This window comes from Aethalodelphis obliquidens, unplaced genomic scaffold, assembly GCF_003676395.1.
Source record: "Aethalodelphis obliquidens isolate GAN/ISIS:26980383/991018 unplaced genomic scaffold, ASM367639v1 scaffold76, whole genome shotgun sequence".
In the NCBI taxonomy this organism is placed as follows: Eukaryota; Metazoa; Chordata; class Mammalia; order Artiodactyla; family Delphinidae; genus Aethalodelphis; species Aethalodelphis obliquidens.
Genome location: NW_020838020.1, coordinates 3,592,639 through 3,614,958, shown reverse-complemented (window position 1 = coordinate 3,614,958; position 22,320 = coordinate 3,592,639). Strand labels below are relative to the sequence as shown.

The 22,320-nt window shown below is 36.6% G+C and overlaps 2 protein-coding genes across 5 annotated transcripts in view; one reads left to right on the top strand and one right to left on the bottom strand.

Annotated features, from left to right (window-relative positions):
* PCDH9 (protocadherin 9) overlaps window positions 1-22,320 on the bottom strand; it is a 986,051-nt gene that overhangs the window by 785,874 nt on the left and 177,857 nt on the right. The window lies entirely within an intron of this gene.
* Window positions 1-22,320, top strand: part of LOC113612397 (TSSK6-activating co-chaperone protein-like) — a 50,208-nt gene that overhangs the window by 24,581 nt on the left and 3,307 nt on the right. The window lies entirely within an intron of this gene.

Below are 22,320 nucleotides of genomic sequence, written 5' to 3'. Positions count from 1 at the left end.
TTGGCTTCAATTAAAAGTTCAGTAAGGGGCTTCCCTGGTGGCGCAGTGGTTGAGAGTCCGCCTGCCGATGCAGGGGACGTGGGTTCGAGCCCCGGTCTGGAAAGATCCCAGATGCCGCTGAGCGTCTGGGCCCGTGAGCCATGGCCGCTGAGCCTGTGCGTCCGGAGCCTGTGCTCTCCAACGAGAGTAGGCCACGGCAGTGAAAGAACCGCGTACCGCAGAAAAAACAAAAGTTCAATAAAACCTGAACTTCTCCTGGATCGTGGGCAGTTTAGAGGCAGGGCCTCTGTACCTCACAGGTGTGTCCTTGTCCTGATCAGGGACTCTCACAGTTTTTGCACACAGTAGGTGTTCATATTATGTCTTTAGAATTGAATCTGCTGCTGGAATAGCTTTGTTACCCTGACAGGCAAACACAAGGACCCATTACAGTTTCAAAGACATAAAACTGAAATACCTGCAGGGTTTGCAATGGCAACATGTGCTTAAAACCTTAGGAGAGGGACTTCCATGGTGGCGCAGTGGTTAAGAATCCACCTGCCAATGCAGGGGACACGGGTTCGAGCCTTGGTCTGGGAAGATCCCACATGCCACGGAGCAACTAACTAAGCCTGTGCGCCACAACTACTGAGCCTGCACTCTAGAGCCGGCGAGCCACAACTACTGAGCCCTCGTGCCACAACTACTGAAGCCCATGTGCTTAGAGCCCGTGCTCCGCAACAAGAGAATCCATCACAATGAGAAACCATGTACCGCAATGAAGAGCAGCCCCTGCTCGCTGCAACTAAAGAAAGCCCGCATAGCAACGAAGACCCAATGCTGCCATAAATAAATAAATAAATAAATAAATAAATAAATAAAGTTCCCTTTAAACAAAAATCTTAGGAGACCTTCTAGTCCCCTTGAAAGGTAAATAATTTTTTAGATGTGAGTGCATTGTAATCAGATGTTTCTAATAGTCTAAAAGTAAAAATGGGCTGCTCTCTCTAACTTTTAGCTTTCCTTAATTGGTACTTCTTGTTCTAATGGAAGGTGGCTTTCCTAACTACTATACTTTCTGTGTTTAGTAAAATATGAGCATATATGTAAAAATAATAATAATTGAATGACATTGAAGTCATTATTTCATGGACCAAGCGCATTGCTTTAAAAAGGATCTGAAGCATATCATATATATGGATTTTATGAGCTGTCTTACAGGCACATACTAAGAAATGATGTTGCTAACAGTAGGCATCTGTAAATTGGGGAAAATCATCTACTGTTCTATATTTCATACACGGACATCTATCACATTAGGGATAAAACATATTCTAAACATTCTGGAAAAGCAATCAGATTCTTCTTCCCAGGAATGAACAGAGTTTTCTCAAGGGACAGATTATTGTAGTTACCTCCTCACTGCTGGTGAAGCAGAAGCCCAGGAGGCGTATGTATACACATCAAGAACTTCTTAACACCTTTTGTAGGAATCTTTGCCTGAGGATGACTATAAAGAAGCCGTGTGCTTTTCAACAAAGCACCACGCACTTACTGGTAGATGGCTATCTCCATCTTTTCTTAAGGAGCTATTTCAAAGCAGACACTTACCTTGCCAGTCCATGAAATAACTGCCAATTTGGGAAACTCTTGTGCATTAGCAGTTTAAGAAATTTAATAGGTCTGTAGGAAAATATGTTCAAGGGAAACACAAAATGTATAAACATAAATACTATTTTCTACTATATTCTGAAGAACTGCATGCAGCCCCCAAATTCTGCAGATAGACAGCAAGACAAGATATCCAACAGTTAGTGTTTGTTTTGTTCCTTGCCTTCAGAAAACAATGAATTCAGAATGAACAATAGTAAATTCAGAGGGAATCATAGAGAATGAAAATGTTGTCTAGTTGACCTTAAATGTTTGTCACAGGATTTCCTGCAGGTTCTTCTGAATCCCAGGCTGATACTGTGTGGGGTGCACAGTATGGAACAAAATAATGAAATACTTTGGTTTCAATAATGAAAACGTAGCATTTTCTTCACTAGAGATTTGCTCTTTGCAGGTGGATTTACCATACTATTTTTTGTTGCAAGAGATACTTCTTGATCTGATAACATTTATTCTGGTGTCCCTTATATATGCTTAAGCAATTCACTGTTCTTTGGATCTAATCTGTTTGACCTCTCCACACACCCCTGAGCAGGGAGAGGAAAAAAAAAAACACAACTTCACCATAATGACAATTAGTGATTCCAACTACTCAGTTCTTATTATATTGGTACTTTAGTTTATATTTGCAAATTTCTACTCTTCTAAGAATGAATCTCTTTCATTGTGATCTCTACTGGGTATTCATAAGAAGCACTAATAATTATGTTCTTGGCAAGCTAATGATAATTAAACCTAAGCAAGAAAAAGAGAGTAGAACCCAGTTTATAGAGAAGTAATCATAAGCTTACTCATCTATAAGGAGTATTCAGGTACGTATTGTTATTGTACAAAGCACTTCTAAAACATGCTGTCATTTGGCTCAAACTTAATGGAAGCTAAGAATTGGTACTTTAATAATTGGAACAGTGACTCTGACTAGTGAAAGATACGAAACTAATGAAACTGGCAAGTTGTCTTCTTTAAGCCAGCAAATTCTCTGCTCTAAAAATCATGTCTATCTGACAAGCAGGAGGGTATGTCTCACATGGGATCCTAGAGCATTTACATTCCCTCAGATTTCCATATTTCATATTGCTTCTTTTTCCCTAGATACAAAACAACAAGAATTGATTCAATATCACCCTGCTGTCTATTTTAATTGAAATCTTCAGCATATATAAACATGACAAGAGTTAGAAATAGAAAATACTACTAAAAGCTCAACAAGTAATAGATATGGGTCTTTGGGGGATTAGAAACCTATTCCTTCACTTGGTTTTTGAATTGTATTAATGGCCACAAATGAAGATGCAGTAGCACTAGGAATCAATCAGACTCTGCTTAGAGCACAGATCAAGTAGAGAATATTTCAAGATTCATAATTTAAGGAAGATTCTTTATTTAACCTGCTCCAAAATAATTACCCACCATACTGACCATAGCAATGAAAATATCTACTCTTACAGCCTGTGGGTTAAGCCATTTTCTCTCCAGAAGATGCTTGTGAAATGCAAACACATTAATAAAGGGAAAGAAAACATTAAGTTAGTTTGAAATTAGCATTGACCTGCTAACTATCCTTGTCTCTCATCTTTCTGGGAGATGGGTCTGGAATAAGGACTAGGGGTTGTTTTTGTTTTTTTTAATATTTATTTATTTACTTACTTACTTACTTATTTATTTATTTTGGCTGTGCCGGGTCTTAGTTGCTCTGGCAGGGGAACTAGATCCAGCATGCATGCCGCAACTAAGAGTTCACATGTCGCAACTATTGGTCTCAATTAGGGGTAAAAAGCAGAAGGTACAATGAAAAGGTCAATCAACACAGGGGTCCATGAGCAAATAGTGACAGGTGGATAAGGAAAGACTGAAGGGAAGCTCAACATTTTTCACAACTGGCCGGCAGAAACCATTCTGCCTTTCAGTCTCTCTCTCTTTTTCCTAATACACCTTGAGCTATCATATAACTTATCAGGTCACATATTTGGTAGGCAGGATGATACAACAAACCTAATCGGAGGTTGAATAACTTTTGAGCTGTGAAATATCAGGATAATAGCTACCATGTTTTTAAGTGTTCCAGGGACTGTGTTAGATATCATTTGATATTATTAATACTTGCTACAGCTATGCAAGTCCATGTGTTATAGATGGGGGAAATAAAACTTGGAGAAATTAAGTGGCATACATAAAGTTGCTATAAGTGATAAGGTTAGAATTTGGCTCTCATGTTTCTGACTCCCAGTTCAATTTCCCAAAGAATTATTTGATGCTATTATATGCAGAGAACTGTCAGTGAGCAGCCAGCTTGATGAGGGGAAGCAAATTGGTGGACAACACATACGGCAAGGGGTGAGGGGGAAAGGGGCCAGGGGAACACCCTGAGAAATGACATCGAAGTAAGAGTAGAAATTAGTCCTTTAAGAAGGGGTTAGCGAAAAGATAGGGAAGATATCCAGCAGGGGAAATGTATGCCTGAGGCTAAGAAGGAAGAGAGGCTGATGGACTCCAGGAATTAAAAGAAGTGAGATGTAGAGGTCAGCACTCAGATCACTTTGTAAGCCCTGTTAAGGATTTGGGAGTTTATCTGAAAGCTGACTAACAATCCATGGAAAGTTTTACTTGTCAGTTTCATATATATATACTATATATCATAAAAGATCACTCTAGCTACAGCTTTAAAAACAAAACAAACAAAAATACAAAATTTTGCATTAGGTTAAGAGTGGATACAAGAAGACCAAGTAAGTGAATGCACAACAGGACAAATTTATATAAATTATATTTAATTATAAATTTACTTATAATTTATATATTACAAATATATAAATTCATGGGATGTGGATGAGGTAGAAAGAACTGAGCCATGTGATGTATTTGTGGAGGTGGAGGGTGGGAAAACAAGGGCCTTTTGAGGTTTCTGGTTGAGGAAGTGGCTCTGCCATCTACTCAAACAAGCTACACAGCAGAGAAGTCCATGGCCCCGTTTTAGACAGGAGGGGTTCCATATGCTGCAGATTTCCATCTGGTGCTGCGCATATGGACATGACAGTTAAGCAGTTCTACCGGCGCTTGAAAGGGAGTGGTCTCATCTAGAGATGCAGCCCATAGTCTAGGAGAATGTGGAGAGGTCAAGGGTGCTGGAGTACCCTGTTCTAGAGAAGCCAGTGGGAGCAGGTAAGGAGATCCCATATAGAGAACATAAAGAACATCATGAAAGAAAATGTGAATTTCAATTTTCTTCTAGGTGATTCAACTGGTTTTATAAAAAATGAGGGGAAAACAGGAATTAGTGACAAAGCTTTGTCCAAAAATAAGTGCCATATGCACATCTAGAACTGCAGTTTTGCTCTATCCTCCAGGAACCTCAAAATGAAAGAGAAGAACAGAAGGGTAAAGAGGCCACAAATAGCACAGAGGAAACAAGACATAGGATGAGAAACGGCAAAGTTATAGAATGAGGGAAATAAAATGTGGTGCTCTGGGGTGGGAAATTTTGGTTAACAATGTGAAATAAGATAAAGAATATTGGAAAGGGGGCCGAGGCTAAAATGTACATAAATGACATTAGCTTGTTCTATTTTGTGTGTACTCTCCCTCCTTCTCTGTCTCTCTCTGTCTCTGTCTCTCTCTGTCTCTCTCTCTCTCACACACACACACACACACACACACACACACACACATACACACACACACATCTTTATTCTCCATACCATAAGCTATCTCAAAACAATGACTTTATGCTGAATTCATCTCCTCCATATTTGTGCCCCAAAAAACAAACAAAATAATGCAAAACACCTTTGTGATTCACTGGTTAAATAATGTATATGATGTATGATTTGCCTATTAGACCAAGTTGTCATTTACATTAGGTGTGTTGATAATACAGATGACACATTTAATTTTATAATTCCAGTATTTATCAGATTCATGTTTGAAACAAGTTCTGTGATAACCTGAACAACAACAACATCTAACAGTTAATAAGCACTAACTCTATGCCAAGTATTTTCTAAATAATTTATAACTATTAACTCATTGAATCCTCATAAAAAGCCAACAAACTAGAGATTATTACACTAGAGATTATATTCTAAGATGTTCTAAAACTATGGAACCTCTGACCCATCATCAATGGAAGATACAAATGATAGATTCCCCCCACTCACCCACCCACTCACTTTGGGGAAAAAAAAAAAAAAAACCTAGTTGTAACAAGTAGATTGGTAAAACAAAAGGAAATAAAAGGAAGAGGAGGGGCAAAACATTAAAGTTTTCATTTTATTCTTTCTGATCATGTATTGAGAATCACTTCCAAAATCTCTTCATAATATCAGTAATAGTTCATTTTAATTGAAGACACATAACTTTGTTAATAGAGTAATATATTAAGAAAAATCTGCTATTTTTAGATTTTATTATTTTTATTTTCATATATTTTAATTTGTAAATGAGAACATAAATGTATTCTGTTGTATACACATCCACATTTGCTTATCTTGGGGAATATATGAGCTTTTGCATATAGTGGTCCAAAAGATGTTGGATTCATTTGTCATTTCTGCTGCAAGTCCTAATTTTGTCTAAAACTAATTCATCTAAGAGCCCTCAAAGACCTAACTAGGAGCTTTGGAGGTTAGATAAGTTAGTATTAGCAAAACTTCAGAGTTTTTCTAGGTATCATTTTCTAATGCACATTTAATGGATGTACGTTTTTGACAGTCATGTTAACGTTCAGCACCTCAGAGGAGAAAAGAAAGCTTTGCCATGATTTAATGTTAAGAAACTTGTTATAATCAAGGCAGCTTAAAGGGTTAAAAGTAGAAATAAAAGGACTAATTTCACCCTGAGAAAAAAATCACAATTCTTAATGTTGGGAACATTTACATCCCACATCTGTCATATTATTCAGCACTGGGACATGTGTTCAGTAGAAATTTTAAAAACATATTTTGCATTGATAAATGAATAAATGTGTTTGCTTGAGTCACCATATATGATAAGCATATTATATTTGTTGAGACCATCAGAGAAATTGTATGTTCTAAAAGTAACTTGAGGTGCTGATTTCCTGCTTAAAGTTTTCACCATTGCATTGATCCTATTATTAAACTTAATTTCTCTTTAGTGGACTATATTTTATTATTTCTACTTAAAAGTCATTGAACTGTTTCAATCCTACCTGGATATTTTCCCTTTGAGGAAAACATTACACTTACTAAAATTTATTCCTTTTTTTTCCTCTGAAGTTTTTTTTGTTTTTTTTAATAAATCTCTTTAATGACTTAACTTAGCACTTACATTTGTTTGGATGTGCCATCAATTCTGAGAGTGAAAACAATGATGATAATATGTATATTACATTTGTTGAAACATTAAATATGAGTAATAGTTGCTGTAGGAAGCATAGGTCAAAATGAACTCTGAGAAGTTCCAAACAGTTTATAACTGTCAAGTGTTTTTTCTGAAAATTCTGGTACATTCGTTGAGATTTTAAGATAAATATGTGTGTATCTGAACAGGCAGTGTGAGCAGAATAAACAGTCATCCAACCCCCATTCACTTAGTATCTTTAAATACACAGTACTCCTCCTCGGATTTTGGTTAGATTCAAAAGGAATTATGTATTTCTAGACCTCTGAAGGGGTGGTAGATATTATATTCTGAGAAAAATAATGTCTAAATAGAAACAGTGTAATCAGTACAGAACAAATAAATAGAGTATTTTCAGAATAAAACATGCACAAAAAGAATCTTCAATAACTGACGTACTGTTATTTCAAAAGGAGAAACCACAGGATACCAGAATATTTAAAGAAGTCTTATCAGTTCTCATAAGGTGGTTAATGTACTAAATGAGGCCAGGGCTGCAATTTACTTATTTAAGAGGGCAACACTTATTTGTTTAGAAGAATGGATGGCACTTAAAAAACATCACTAAGGGTCTAATTAACAAAAATGTGATTATGTCTGGATCTGATCACTACATCTATTCTAATCAGCTAGCTAACCAGATACTATCTCTGTATCTCTATGTCTATTTTTGTATTGCTGGGTTTATTTGCTTTCCTGCTTCCAATAAGATGCACAGTCAATATTTAATTATATTCACTAAAGGAGGGGATGGAGTTTCAATATTACAGATGATAAAGAAATTTTCTTGGTACAAGTGTGTCTCAGGAGACTCATTTAAAGAAGACCCCAAGCCTCCCTTACAGTTCTTTGCTCTCAAGCAGACAGCAAAATGTAAAATTAGGAGCCCATGTTCTGAAGTGAGAATCATAACTCTATTATACTGTGTAAACCTTGACTAATTAACCTCTCCAACCATCCATTTCCTCCTCTGTTAAGTGAGGGTGAAAATGGCACAGTGGTAATAAGAGTATTGTGAGGATTATATGGGAGCCTATATGTAAAGCATTTAACATAGAGCCTTGTACTCAATAAGTGTCAGTGGATGCCTTCCCATCATCACCACCACCACCATCATCAACATCCTCACTCACCACACTATCACAAAGGCAGGGAGGACAGATTCAGCCTAAGCTTTTAAGGCAGCACTGATGATGTTTGCACTATTTTATATATATTGTGCAAAGAATGTGGGCTACAGAGATGAAGAAATTTTTATTCTGTAAATATATTACTACTCTATTTGTCATATATTCTCAGATTCATGACCATATAGATACTTAATTAGAAAGATACAACTCATCACCATGAAACGGGTATTCTTGGCTTTTTAACATTTCTGGTTGAATATCGGCTTCTTTGAAAACCAGTGGTCCTCACAGCTACTTGATGTGCCTCCTTGAGGTTGAGAAAGGTACCCTGTGAATTCTGATATGTGTTCTCCAGACTGAAATCCGTGATTCAATACATATTTTCCTTAGAATAGTAGCTGCTTCATTGCTGAAATGAGTCTGGGCAGCCTGAATCTGATTGACTGGAGCTTGGGAGAGAGGTGCTGAAGTTGACTCTATGTCCACAGAGAAGCAAGGCCTTTAGTCTTGGTGGCCATTGGACCCACTGACACAGCTACTTAGAAATAATCAAATGTGTGGGACGATGAGAAGTCATTGTCTCTGCTTTCCCAGAAATTAGTGTCATTCACATACATTTGCCCTCAGAGGTATTGAGGCAGGAGATAGATGGGCCCCAGTCTAAACAGCTGGAGTTTCTCCCCCGTGGACAGATACTCTAAAATAGCAGGAGTGAGAGAGGAGATGAGCCCTGACCAGATAAGAGATAAAAGACCACATATTCCTCATTCTCGAAGTCAAGGAGACCTTCCCAACTACACATGTGCAGAAAGACTCCTTGGAGGTCAAAAAAGGAGGGGTCATCACCTCATAGTAAGTGGTGTCAACCTACCAATAGACCTCTTAGTTAGAATCCATCTTGGCTAAGAGATGTGTACACACACATGGGAGTACCCTGAGATAAATCAAATACGGACTCAGAACCAGGCAAAGCAAGATGATTGGCCAAAGGAAACCCAGAAGAAATGTCCCATAAAAGTGATTCAAACTACCACGAGTGTGCGGCTCCCTGTCTGAGCCCACCTGTGTGTCTATTTACACATACCATTTTTCCTCCTAATAAACACTTTACTTGTTTCATTACTTTCCATCTCTATGTGGAAATTCATTTCTACACAGCTGGTGGGCCAGGGCCTTGTCACTGGCCACTGTTCCCTTGTGGTCTAGTAGCTAGGATTCAGTGCTCTCACTGCCATGGTCTGACCTTAAACTTTGGCCAGTAACTGAAATCCTGCTTCAAGCCACTGCAGGCCAAGGCCACCCAAGATCAGTATAGCAGAAAGAACACAGGCTTTAAGCACAAAACAATAGCTATGATGTTATCTACCACTTATTGGAAACCAACTAGATGTCACATACTCTTCAAAGAACATAATATATATTATCTTAAATAAATGTCACAGAAGCCCTCTAAGTTTTTATTATTATGTTACCTGTATATATCAGAAAATTAAGGATCAGAAAGATTAAATATATTGCACAAGGTTTTATAAGAATATAATTTGAAACCACTAGAATTTAAAGTCAAGTATGTTGGATACAAGATTCCAGTTAGTTTGAACATGTATTTATTGGAGGATGCAACTTCATGTACCTTATTTAATTATGCTATCTTCTTCATTTATGAAATGGGTAATACTAACAACAACATTGATTTGGATCATTAAACGGTATTACCAACTCAAGATACTCATGATATAGTAGGTGCTCATAGATACCTTCTCTCCATCTTGGTTAGAGGCTTACTTTCAACTCATTAGATATCACCAATTGCTTCCTAATTAATAAATATCTCTACCTTATTAAGGAAACAATTATTAACCCATATTGGCTTCTAAGATGGACTCATTATGTAGCGGTGGAAAACATATTATCCAATATAATCTCTATAGATGGTGTATTGCAAAGTGTTGGGCTATAGGAGGAATGTATGTGTTCTGCAAATAGTTAAACAAAAAAAAAACTGTGCTGATATTTAAAAATGACTAATTTCATATAAAAATCTGGAATTTTTTTGTTCTCGTGAAAAATTCTACTTCAGGCAACACTGAGTTACATCACTACATGGCAACAATTGGTGAACATTGAGGAACAGCTATACTCTCTTACATGTGCCAGGTGCTTTTGGGTAACAGTAGATGGACCCCATGCACCTACTTCTCATTTTTTATATTACTTGTCTGCAAAACTGTGTTCCCAACCCTTGTAGAAGTCTTTAGGTTCCATAAGGATCAGGGCAAGGTTGGTGCAGTGTCTACTCAGGTCAGTATTTACTATGTGTTTATTGAATAGATGAGTAAGTGTGTGACAGAAATCTAAATGCAAGCACAGTAGTTTTTTAATTAACCTCTCTTTATTAGATTTAAACCAATTTTTCAATTCACTGGCAACAGGTCTAGGGAAATGGCTGGGAGGATAGGAAATTCTCAGCATGACAACACTTGGAAATAATCAAAATGTGCATCTTACAGATCATAGGTCATCAGCACCATAGTTGGCCATCAAAAGCAGAAATGTATTTAATCCAGACTTATTAACCATGCATTTGCTGTGTTTGAAGGATTTTCATGCATTCCAGCCCTAAATCAGGCTTATTCTTGGTGCCCTTTCCTAAATGATGTGAAAAACAGACAAAACAAACAAACAAACAAAACAAGATAACATTACTTTTATGGAAAGAGGGGAAAAAAAGAAAATTGGGTAAACCCAGAAATAATAAAGATGGACTTTGAAATCAGAAAGATCTGAATCTAAACCCTGGTTCTACCAACAACTACCAATTTAACCATGGCCAAATTACTAAATGACTCAGAAATTTTGTTCCTTTTCTTCTAAAAATAAAGTTGATACTTAGCTTTTATATTAGCTCTGAGCTCTTTTATATCAGCTCTTAGCTTTTATATTAGGTCTGAGCTCAGGGTGGTAATACTATTACCACCCCAAAAGGTCAATCACTATACCTGGCAGACAATAAGCTCATGAATCAAATGTGTTCTTTTTTCCTTCCCCTTGTCTTACTCAAAATTTTATGGAGTTTTTTTCTGACTCAGTACTATTCTTTGAAACTCTGTAATTATGAATGTGTTTATAAAAATCATGTAATTGAATTGTAGTTTCATAGTCCCAATTTTTATCTGATTTAAATAGTAGAATGCTTCATGATAGCTTTTAAAATCGTAAAGAAACATCATTTCTAAATCCTTATATTTTACATTATATTATACAATACAGTATGTATTTTTTCTTTACATCAAAATATTGTAAAAGAATAACATATTATTTGAAAAGGGATTTTTTAATGACTTCACAATATTTTATCCCTCTCAGTATGTAAATTAAAATATACACATATATCTGTGTGTTTAAGTATGTATACAGACACACAGTCACATATGATCATATGACATCATCCAAGAGAAAGTTGGCGTTTAAACAAGAGCCACAAAACCAGTATCTTAGCTTCCCTGAAGGATATGATTGAACATTCTTTATCTTACTATAGTGACCCCATGTTCTCCGGTGCCAAGTGTGCAAGTCCCAGCAGTGACTTTAAACCCAATCTCATTTTAAGTTTCCATTGTACTCAGCATGATCCTCATTTTTCACTGCCTTGCACTTGTCAGGGCCACGTCTATCTAGGACACTGCTACCAATAAACCAGGAGCTGTGATTGAACTTTTAACTACACATACTTTTCATCTCACAACAGAAGTATTACTATAAATGAGAGCAAACAGATTTTTATGCTTTGAAGTATGTGCATAATCTTAAATAGCAATAAAAGCATGCCTATTATCCATGTCAAATAGTAACACTGTGTAACTGGTTCACCTCTGATCCTCAAAGAGTAACATATAATTGTATTAGTAGTTTTCTATACATTAGCACACTTTTGAAAGAACTTCTAGCTTAGAGATGAAGGCTCACCTGCACACAGAAGCCCACATCCTGAAGCTAACTGGATACAGCTAACCTGAAAATATATGGCAGCTCTCTAGTAATTGTCAACACATGTTCTCTATTTGTTTTTAGGTTTCGTTTTTTAAAGGAGGCATCTTTCAACATGCATTGAGTGAAAAGTGTCTAAGGGGCATTTTAGTAGGTAACCACATCAGAAGTGAGAGCATTCCATGTGCACCTGACTGCATGCTGTTCTCTTCTTCCTCTCTGTACACAACTGTTCTCCAGGAGGGGCTGAGCTCTCCCAGGGTCACTCCATCACCCTGAACCAAAAGTTCAGACTCAACTCTGCCCTCTCCTTCCTGTTCTGTCCTCCTTCATTATTCTGAAACAGCAAGTGTGTTTGCACTCTTGTCCATGTGTAACTGTCTGCTACCTAGAAAGTCTTCCATTCATATATTCAATAGATATTTACTGCCTACTGTGTGCTAGCACACAGTTTCTCTGTGCAAAACAAAGTTCAGGACCTCATGAATCTTATATTCCAATGGGTAAATTTAAAAAAAATTAAAAAATAAAACTGTAACATACTGTCAAGTAATTATAAGTGTAATAAAGAAAAATAGAGCGTGTGTGGAATGCAACATGTCATGGAGGGTGGTTGTAGACAAAGTAATCAGTCAAGGAGGGCCTGTGACATCTGAGTGGGAGCTGAGTGACAAGAAAAAGTGTAGGCATGGGGCTCCCTTGGGAAGAGGATCCTGGCTCATGGGGACCAAAATGTGCTTTCAAGACAATAATAAACCTACTCAACATTTGCCTCATCAAACAGTAACACACAAACCTTAATAGAAGCAACCATTTTGAATGAAGAAATACATTTATTTCTAGTGTTGCACTGATTTTTCTAACTAACCTATTTTTCAACTTTATAAAAATTAACTTGGAAGCTATCAGCTTCTCAGAGGTCTTTAATGCTTCATGGACATCCATAACACCAACATTTTGGGTTTATCTGTGTATGTTCTTATGTATGTTCTTTTTTTATTCTGGGATGAGGGCCCACCACTTTTACCATATGTTCAAAAAGTGTAAAAAGTACTGTTTGCAAAGAGGAGAAATGCCATTTATTGAATGCCAGCTATGTAATAGGGGGTGTGGCTCTGAATTCAGAAACACCTGGATATTAATTCTAATTGTGCAACTACTATCTATGTGACTTAGGCATGCTGTAGTCTGAATGTTTGTAACCCCTGAAAATCATGTTGAAATGTTAATCCCCAAAGGTGATGGTATTAGGAGACGGGGTCTTTGGGAGGTGATGAGGTCATGAGGGTGGAGCCCTCATAAATGAGATTAGTGATCTCGTAAAAGAGACCCATAAATGGCCCCAACCCTCTTCCTCCATGTGAAAATATGATGAGAAGTCTGTGACCTGGAAGAGGGCAGTCACCCAACCATGCTGCACTCTGTTCTTGGACTTCCAGGCTCTAGAGCTGTGAGCAATAAATGTCTTCTGTTTCTAAGCCACCCAGTCTGTGGTATTTTGTTACAGCTGCCTGAATGGACTCACACAGGGCAAGTTGCTCATGTCACTTGACCTCCACTATTCTAAATCATAATGAGAGGCAAACTTCCTCAACATTTTGCTGGAAGAATTTCAGGAGGTCAGGTACACAAAGTGCCTGAGCTCTGTTTTGGCACTCCAGATGAGCAAAGGAGACCAGAGATTCTGGGGATTTCCCTTGCTTTATTCCATACAGTTTTTACAATCGCCCCATGTATCCAAGAAGAAAAGAAGTTCTGAAAAGTTAGACAATTTCCCCAGGCTCTCAGAGTAGAAGTGAAGAGCTCAGTCACACCTAGGACCTTTACAATCATGAACACCTATTTTGTTTTTAGTTGCTGGTGGCTTTTTGTTTTTTTTATTTTCCCTCCTGTTATGTTACTTCACAAATAATAAATGCTTTTGATTCTTTTTTCTCACCTGTTTGTCATATTTAATCACTCTTTAAGACTTGGGTTTTATTTTTGTTTTGTTTTGAAATGACTCTGTTAACAATCCCTTCATTTTCATTCTCACGGCCAGCACCACAATTCTGACAATTATCACCATATAATAGAAACATGATGACATTTAAATCAGTCTTTTTGTTTCCATTTCCTCCTTCCTCCCCAAATTAGTTTCTCTGAGTCACTTTGAGAACAACATTCACTGACTTAAAATCAAGTAGAGCATCAAAATAATACAGACCAATTCCTTCCATCTTTGCATCATTCTCCAGACGGTGTGGACTGGATTTTCCTTCCACAATTCCTCATGATTAGAATATAGGAACCTTCTGTGATGTCTCCTCTGTAAAGGTTTCCTTTAAAATCATTTAAACTATGACACTCTTGAATAAAATCTTTGGGGAGGAAGTAAGAGCACCTAGTTTGGCAAATAAGATCTGACTTGTCCTTATTTTAGCAATTAGTAGTAGTAGTAGTAGTAGTAATGTTCTTATCATTATAGAACAAAATGAAGCTATATCTTGCATAGCTGACAAATCAAATTACTTTTAGAAATTGAATTTTTTTTTGTACTCATGAAGTTAGATTATGTCAAGTGAAATATGAAAAAGGATTTGATGTATTGTTCAGTAGTAATAAACACAGAAACAAAATGCTAAGCCTCCCCCTTCAAAGTGACATTTTCCCCTTACCTCTCCCGCTGCCTCCACTTCCCCAGGGTAAGGAATCCAGAGGTACCTGATATCAGGCCCTGGACTTCCTTCAGTAGCAGCGGTTATCAACAAATAAAGTATTTTTTTGCTCATTTGATTGCCTCCACAAAAACCTTGCAGGTCAGTTATGGAGACAGTCAAATGAATGGAAAAACTAATGCCTGTTGAACTGCAAAGTCTGTGAGAGCAGGAAGGATGCATTAATCTTATCTCTGTATACACACCTAGCACAGGTATAAAATAATTGCTATATTCGTATGCAAAGAAGCTGTGGTTTGAAAACTGGCAAGAAACGTATTTGAAATGACATCATGACTGATGAAGGAAAGATTGGTTTAAAAATACATGCTACCATTTTTTCAATTTGCTTTTTTTGGTATTTCAGAATCCTTTGTCTTTTAGGAACTTTCTAATGAAACAATTTGAAAAGCAAATCAATTAACTTTCTCATTTCTCTTTAGGTCGCTTCCTTCTCCACAAACTCCGAAGAAAAAACACACTTTTTTTTTTTAAACTGCATTATAGACATGTTCTTAGTGGGTTTACAGATAAAGAGAAACAACCTGCTACTGCCTTACATTTTCTAACATTTTCAGGTAATTATCTGAAACGGACCTTGTAAGGGCAGAATTCACTTCCTTGAATCTGTCTTTTGGGCAGAATCCAAAAGCAAAGGAACCAAAATAAGATCAATTCCTGCCAACGTGTGCCTGAAAAGCTCCAGCTAAATAAACTGATGTAATCTCAGCGTGGGACTCGCAGGCGGTAGTGATGGGGGAATTCTCATTACTTCTGAATCTGGAGAAGGAGAAGGAGATGGAATGAAGCACTTCAGCAGTTCAGCTGGTGGAAGTCAAAGATTACTGATAAGACAGAGGCCAAAGGAGCGCTCCCTTGCTTTGGCTTAGGCAATGTGTCTCACACTGTTTCACCAGGTCCCAAGTGACAGGAATCCAAGGTACCACTATCAATCTTATTTGCCCCAAACAGACAGTGAAACACAGACAAGAAATGCGAGAGACTAGATAGATAGATTAAAAAACCGGAAAAACACAACACATTGAAGCTTGTGACCTACGCTCCAAATAACTCAAAGTATTGCAGGAAAAATTCCAGTGTTTATCAGAATGGGCACAAGCATGCTACACTCATCTGTCAAAAGAAAAGCCTTCCTTGTAGTTCCCAAGGATGGTAAGGGAGAAATCTGCAGAGAATGCAAGATTTCTTTTACAGTGTTAACCATCTTAGGTGCTAGAAAAGGCAAGCACATCTCCTGCCATTTCACTGTATGACTGCATACTGCACATTGGATATTGTTAACTCACATTACAGAGGCATATATATGTTGAAAAGGAAGAAAAAGATAATCATCAGGAACTATGAACAATTGTGTTTTCCTGTAACAACATCTGGAATGCCAGTCTTAAAAGAAAACTTGCATTTAAAAAATTTTTTTGAAATATTGTATATAGACATATTTCATACAACAATCTTAGGGAATTATAAAATTATTCTGAAACCAGAAGTATTGCAAGTAAATTGTGTCCTAAAACAATTGTGGAGAAATTAGCTAACCATAATTCAGCTTCATTAAATTAATGATGTAGATTCAGTTTTTTTCTCCTAATGTGTTTAAGAACAATAAGATTTTCATTACTTTTAAAAGGGATAAGAAATAATCTAGAAAGTATGCATTAAAGATTCCTAATCAAGGTCAGATATGCTGTTAAGTAGTTTCAAAGAACTGGAATAATGTTGGTATTAAATGCTATGACTAAGATGATAAAATCACAATGGGCTAGAGTATGCTACAGTAAATAGCCCTCAAAGCTTAGTGGTTTAAAGGAAAAAAAGGTTTATTTCTCACTCATATTACAAGTCCACAGGTCAGCTAGCAGCTCTGTTCTGTTTGGGATCTTAGTCGATAGAGCAACTGCTGCTACCTGTTACCACTGCTGGTTGCCATGGTAGACAGAAAGGCAGAGTTCTGGACAATCTCCATTAGCAATTACATGTTCTGGCCCATCAGAGATAATAAATCTCACTTCCACCCACAATTCATTGTTCACTGTTCACAAGGGATATTCTAACCCCAAGGGGGTCAGGAAGCATAAATATCAGCAAAAGCAGCCACCATTTATTAAGGGCCAGCTCAAGGCTAAGTTTGGGGAGAGGCTTTACCTACTTTGTATAATTGTAATGCATACAGTAATGCATTCAGGTAGATATATTATTAAGGTTCCATCTAGTTTACTAAATGAACCTGCAATTCATAGAATTTAAGATGCTTTCCAAAGCAAAAAATCTCCTCCTGTCTTAAGATAGTCAGCCTCCTTTCTTCTACGGCAGGGGTCCGCAACCGCCGGGCCGTGAACCGGTACTGGGCCGCGGCCTGTTAGGAACCAGGTCTTACAGCAGGAAGTGAGCGGTGGGCGAGCTTCCCATTACTCAGCTGCATTACCGCCTGAGCTCCATCTCCTGTCAGCATTATGGTGAGTTGTATAATTATTTCATTATATATTACAATGTAATAATAATAGAAATAAAGTGCACAATAAATGTAATGCTCTTGCATCATCCCGAAACCATTCCCCACCCTCCACGCCAGTCCGTGGAAAAATTGCCTGCCACGAAACCAGTCCCTGGTGCCAAAAATTGGGGACTACTGTTCTACACCATACAGTTGATTAGCCCTTTAGGTCTCAAGTACTAGTTAATTCTTGACTTCAAAAGCAACAACAAAATGCATTCTGCATGCACAGAGCCATTGTGATTTGACTTTGTAATTTTATATAACAAAATGTCTGTAGAGCAAATTAATAGTATAGAGCTAAAAGATGGTTTTAATCATTTATTTACAGTAAAGAGAATAGCAGCCTCAACATGAAAAAAATGTGGATACCCTTTGTATTCATTAAGACTCAAAAATTTACTACAAATAGTTTGCAGAGCTACAGGGAATATAATGAGTTGACATAGTATTCACACAGCATCAAGAGCCTATAAGAAAAATGGCGCCAGAGCGAGAACATTTTGGCATAAATTATTCAATAGAAAAAGAAATATGATACTCCACCCTCTGAATTTCCCCTTTTGTCTCTTTCCTTTGCTTGGATACTTCTCCTGGCCTCGGTGTTAACCTCAGAAAATAGTCCAATCTGGTTCCAACTGTTAAAGGGCTAGAGACCTCTGTTGAGCCTCATCTTCAAAATTGCCAAGAGTTCTAACTCCTTGATACTGAAAAAAACTTCTCCAGTAGACTGGAAAATTACAGAAGATCGGTTCCCATAAACCCTCATTTACAACTGTAGCTGATAACTAGACAGCTCCAATTCATTCTATGGCAAGTGGTTTCCCTGAAAACCTCTAGATCAAAAAAGCAAAACAAAACTCCAAAACAAAAAAAAACCTGTGCAGCAAATTTTAAATTCTACTTATTTTTTTCTAAATTGCTTCATTTTACAGAGGCAGTCAGCCAGAGTACCAGTACAAGAGCCTAAAATATTTTCTAGATTTAGTATAATTATCATGAACAGAGAAAATTATTTAAATGGTAATAAAATAACAAGGAATGACTATTTTAAAAAACCCTGATAATCAGATTGTGCTTTTATCTCATCAAATGTATTAAAATTCTTTAAACTGAAGTCTTTTCATCATAATGTACTAAATTAAATATCTGTTCCTTGTAGAATATGATTCTGCTAAACTAGATTAAAATCAAATCATGGGCAAAATCAATTTTACTTACAATAATCCCAGCCTACTGAGACTCTACTCTAGTAATCATGATAAACGTCTCTCCTCCTCATATTTTTTTTCCAGCTTTAGACTTTCCCAAAAGGTATAATTTGTCTACCTTACACACTTTTTAAATGTATTTCATTAGAGTACTGTGAAGGAAAACAAATGACACACATTTCAACAATCCATTAGGTGATTCAAAGGGAAAAAAATATATGTGTGTGTTTGTATGTCTGTGTATATGTATATAATCCTGTGTAAATAGATAGATATAGATAGATACATACATACATATATAGATAAATAGATGTATATACGTAGAAATGGAATCCAAATGAACCTCAGTGATTACTTGATTTAAGAGAAAATGATAAATATTTAAGATGTCTTGGGGGAATTATGCTGACACTGGATCTTGGGATTGCTTCTCACATAAAACTCAGAGGATGTGATATCTTTTCGGGAAACTGGAATGAAGCATGCTTACATGATGTTAATCATGCATTTAATCATTCTTTTATTGCAAGCCCACTAAATGGTGACAGATAAGATGAAAAGAAAAGCAAGCAAGTGTTCTCTCCACCCCATTCTCCACAACTAAGCTTTTTCAAAGGTTTAGTTCATTAAAAAAAAAAAAAAAGTTTTTTATTTATCTAATTTTGAAATAACACCTGAAAACATGTGGTTACCTTTCACTTAAAGATATAATTATTCTCTCACAAATTATATTCAGCTGTCTAAGATTATATTCTCATTTCAGATATTAACTGAACTGCAACTCCAGTATAACAGAGTTCAATAGAATTGATTTGGGAAGCTGCTTCATGTTGCATCCGTGCTAGGAATTTGTGAGAGCTAAAATTTCCACTAAATACCCCACCATAAATGGTATGGTTTAGATGATTCAACTTTAAAACACAATTTTAGTTGTGAACCTCAAAAAAAGATATAAGACGTGTTCTTAATTGTTGTGATGGTTAAGGATGGTTCCTCACAGCATATTTTAAACAGAAATGAAAATATTTGTACATGTTTAGCCTTTCAATTCAGTGGAATACTTGGCAGTCATTAAAAACCGTCATTATAAATTTGGGTCTGTCCGTTTTAAGACACCAAGAGAAAGTATACTTCAACTTAAACCATACATGCAAAAGACTTCTTCTTCTTCTTTTTTTTTTAGTATGACTTAAATGACTGGAATAAATACTTAAAAGTCTTAAGTAAAGCCTTTCATACAGAACATTTTTTTGTTATATTATTTTGAATTTCTAGGGATTTTATCAGTATTTTCTTGCTGAAGGAATAACAGATATGGTTAACATGAAATAAGATAAGCCACTTCTTAATTTTCGACATTAGTACACACCTAGTAATTTTTTTCCATCCGTGACCGATTTCAGCATGCCCAATTTTGCTGCAATTTGTTTGAGGCCATACAGCATTTCCCTAATCAGATTATAAGGATAGGCACTACAATGTCCTTTGGTGAGGTTTGGGATATGCTACTCCCAAAAGAAGGCACCTTGGGTATTGAATATTTAAGCTAAAGGCGGTTGAGAAAAGAGCCGAAGGAGGAATTGCACTCTGACCTTCCTCCACCCTTCTCCCCTGAAATAGATCATAAGACCCTCCTGTGAGAGGTGCCCTCTCTATACCTGGAGGAAAGGAACATCCTTGTCTCTGAGCACAAAGGGACATTGAGAAGAATCAGACAAACAGGTGCTGCTAGATTTTCCCCAGTTTACTACACTTACCTCATTCTCCTGACCTACTACACTTACCTCATAATCCTGACCTGTCACATTTCTCTACAACCGCCCACTGGTCATCAAACCTCGCATAAAAATACTCAGGTCTGTTTCTTTGGGTCTTCCTTTCCTTACCAATTCTCCTGTGTCACACAGACTTAACATTAAATAATTTTGTGTGCTTTTCTCCTGTTAATCTGTCTTTTTCTGTTAATTTTCAGATCCATCCAGAGACCCTAAGAGGATGGAGAAAACTTTTTCCTCCCCTACACTATTCACTATTATATTCAGAGCAGATACAACATATCCATATTAAATGCATGAATCTATATCCTCAATAGCATTGTCACCCATTAGTGCTGTTGAACTCTGTTCCTGAGAGTGATAAATGGCTAAGGCTTGGAAACCACCTAGGGCCATCATGCCTGCTGGGATTATTTGTTCTTTTTCTTCTTCCTTTTCCTTTTTTTTAGCCAAAGTTTCCAGACAAAATCTTTTCATTCATATTTCTAGCAATCCTACTTTATACTGTCCTTCAATTTAATAGTGGGGGGACAGTGCCTTTGTTAATGAGCAGAGAAACACAACTGGCAAGTTGACATCTATACCAGGACTCTCCAATAGAAGTACGGAAGCCACATATGTAAGTTTAAATATTTTACTAGACATATTTTAAAAGTAAAGAGAAGTGAAATTAATTTTAATAATGTACTTTATTTTAACCAATTTATCCAAAAATATCATCACTTCTACATGCAATCAATATAAAATATTATTAAGAATATTTTTACAATGTGTGTGTGTGTGTACTGTTTTCAGAATTACTGTGTATTTTACACTTCAAGCACATCTCAATCTGAACTAGACACATTTCAAGTGCTCAGTTGCTACATGTGGCTCATAGCTATCCAGTAGGGAAGCACAGCCTTTACTAATGTAAAAGATCATCTCATTTCCCAAAGTACCCACTCTGTAGCCATGTGATTTTTTTTTAACCTTTTTCCTTTTTTTTTTGGAAAATAATTTCAAAGAATAAAACAAAGATCACTAGAGCTAAACAACAAAACAACATTAAAAACAAAAGTCTGAGTGTATTAACTTCCAGGCAAGGGAATGCCTGGCAGTGGAGACATGTGCTGTGTAGTTCACTGACTGATTCAGGGAAAGAAACCCAGGGTTTTAAGTGCTGGACCCACACAGGGGTGTGGAGAGTGGGGAGAGATTTGGCAGGGGCGGGTGGCAGTTTCATGCAAGTTGCTAACTAAAGATAGAGAGCTAGCTTCCTGGATTGGTTTGCATGTGTTAAGTCTTTGCACAATTTAAATGCAATAATCCTCTGGTCAGAAAAGTCTTCAGTTAGTTCCCATAAAGGTCTGGCATCCTTAGATCACTCAAAGTCATAGTTCTTTACTAGTTTCATTTGGTTAGAACCAGTTCTGGTAACAGAGCATCGGTTTTAATAGTTACTAGGCAAATACCTTTATAAGCAACACACATTTATTTTACAGTAGAATAACCCAAGAAAGCAGTGTAAACCAGCAAAGTACCAAACAAGGCTACTTATTTTCTTATTATATACAACGCTGTCACAAAAAAATAGTATTAATAAAATCAATATATCTTTAATAAATATTACTTCATTTAAATTTTCTTTTAAAAAATCCCTCAGGTGTTAGGTAAGAGATATGCTAAAATGTGATTTTTATATAAAGCTTATTCATTAAAAGTTTATTTTTCCAAAAAGCAGTTATCAGCAGAATTTAGTTTTGTATGCCACAGGGAAGGTGCATTATGCCAACAGCTGGATATAGAAAGGTGCCTGAAATGAGGTCTTTACCAAGGTATAGGAGGAAAGAGAATTAATATTTATTGTGTTTAGAAAATTAGGAGTTACATATTTCTTTCATTAACCAAAATACCTTTAAAAGTTGGATTTTATTATCTCCATTTTACACAGAGGGAAACTGAAATTCAGAAAAATTAAATAGCCTGTCCCTGTTTCTACAAGTTTAAGTGGCAAAGTCA